This window comes from Phascolarctos cinereus, unplaced genomic scaffold (assembly GCF_003287225.1).
Source record: "Phascolarctos cinereus isolate Bilbo 61053 unplaced genomic scaffold, phaCin_HiC Scaffold_7;HRSCAF=346, whole genome shotgun sequence".
Taxonomy (NCBI): Eukaryota; Metazoa; Chordata; class Mammalia; order Diprotodontia; family Phascolarctidae; genus Phascolarctos; species Phascolarctos cinereus.
In genome coordinates this window covers 149,902,432-149,904,630 of record NW_027556180.1, presented here as the reverse complement: position 1 = coordinate 149,904,630, position 2,199 = coordinate 149,902,432, and the positions used below count along the sequence as shown (strand labels likewise).

Sequence of the window (2,199 nt, the reverse complement as noted above, 5' to 3'; positions counted from 1 at the left end):
CTTCTTGTTCTTGTTCTTGTTCTTGTTCTTCTTCTTCTAAAGGCACCAGGGTCTGCTTTATTAGAGGAAAGAAGAACTGAGGCATTGAAGGGTTGGGCAGCCTGATTAGCATAGCATATCCCTTCCTCTAGGTCCCTTTTCCTCCTCCTAGCTGCTCTCCTTTCTTCCCTAGCTCTAGCCTTTAAAAAATTTTTTAATTTAATTTAATTTTTTTGACCAAGCAGGTAATTAGTCCATAAGTGGCCATGGGAGCAAACCATCATCAGGAATGTAATCTGCCAGCAGTTTTTTCTAAACGAATAAAAGATTTTATTAAAATCATTTATAAGTAAAATGAACATAATATCTTGATGGTACAAGGACACAGATGAAAGCACAAGGGGGGTATATATGTATGACTCAATAGAATAAAAGCCATTATACATGTGTTAATGTACACATAAATAGAAGAATGAGCAGTGAAAAGCTATAGTAAATGGTTACATGGCTTTAATTTTTCTTGATGATATGGAACTTCATGATTCTTATTCAAGGATTTAATCCACTTCAAGGATTTAAAAGCGGAGCCTTCTTTGGAATTTGCAGTCAAAATAGATCTTGGTAGAGGCTGCTAGGTGGCGCAGTGGATAGAGCACCTGCCCTGAAGTCAGAAGGACCTGAGTTCAAATCTGGCCTCAGACCAAACACTTGACACTTACTAGCTGTGTGTCCCTGGGCAAGTCACTTAACCCCAATTCCCTAAAAATAAAATCGATCTTGGTTTCTTTTGTTTGGCACCTCTAATAAGATAACACAGAACAGGTACCTGCAAAAATCCAGCATCTTCCCAAAGGACTAAAATGCCAAGGGAATAGGGTAGAGGTTGCAGAACTAGAAACAGAAAACATGAAGAATGTGTGTGTGTGTGTGTGTGTGTGTGTGTGTGTGTGTGCTAAATCCTTATTTGTTCTTGGCTATCAGGGGTTTGTGGCTGATCTTTGATTTGTCATAATTCTTCATTAGAGGCTCTGGGTTTGCCTGCATGTATCTGCCATAGAGGTACTTAGATGTTTCAGAACGGATGTATTCAAAGACATGGGACACTCGAAGCTGGAACTTGTCAGCAAATGGGTAACCCAGGGATTATTCTCTGCTTCTGAAGACCTGCTTCTGACTAGTTAAATTCAAGTTTCCGAGCTCAGAGGGAAGGACAGTTAGGTGGTTCCTTTAGCTGTCTAAGTTCCCCAATTTCTTTCAGCAGTGAGATCAGGACATTATCCCTAAGGCTGAGTATCTGCAACTTTGTGAGCTTCCCAATATCTGGTGGCAGGATTTAAAAATCATTCCTTAGATAAAGGCACCACAAGGGTGGTAAGGGAGAAGAAGTTTCCAGGAAGAGAATTTTCATTCAAGTTGTTATAAGTCAAGTCAAGGACCTCCAGGGCTGGTAAAGAGCCAAATCCTCGGGGAAAAGTATTTAGCCTGTTCATACCAAGGTTCAAGTGTTTGAGTTTCTGGAGGCTGCTGATCTGCGTGGACAGCTCTTCAATTTGGTTATTGAAAAAGTTCAGCACTTCCAGATTCTTCAGGTCTGCCCCATTTGGAGGCATAGTTGTTAGCTTATTGTGGCTGAGGACCAGTTGTGTAATATGGGATAAAGTAAACAAGTCGTGGACATCCAGCAAGTTGGAGATGCCGCAGTCACACATGTCCACTTCAGGCTTGTTCTTCTCCCGGCTCTCCTCCACCAGCTTCTTCAGAGACTTGGACATGGTTGTGGAGGGTGGCAGCGTCGGGGGAGCCTCACCGATCACCCATGCCAGCAGTGTTAACAGGAAGAAAATCCTGTCTTCAGAGAAGTGGTCCTAGAAGGCAGAATTGCGGGAGGACAGTCTGATGTGTCACTAATGACACATATCTAAGATGACAGACAAGAGTCACAGCTGCCATGACCACTACAACGAAAAAGAAAGGAACCTAGGGAAAAGATGATATAATTATTGCTGAGAGACAAAGGGAAATTGAACTCCAAAGGCAGTGGGACTAAAGTCCAGGCCTACATCCAGTCCAAGATGAGTGTACACTCATCTTGACAAGAATGGTTATGGGGAAGAATTTCAGAAATGGAGCAGCAGCAGGGAGATACAACAGGGGTGATATAGTAGAGAAGCTGTGGGAGAAAATAAGGAGGGGGAAAGAAGGGAGCTGAGGAAGGAAGGA

General features: G+C 42.6%; 1 pseudogene; it reads right to left on the bottom strand.

Annotated features, from left to right (window-relative positions):
- Positions 1-354: 354 nt before the first annotated feature.
- Positions 355-1,950, bottom strand: LOC110192696 (ras suppressor protein 1 pseudogene; annotated as a pseudogene).
- Between the last annotated feature and the right edge of the window lie 249 nt (positions 1,951-2,199).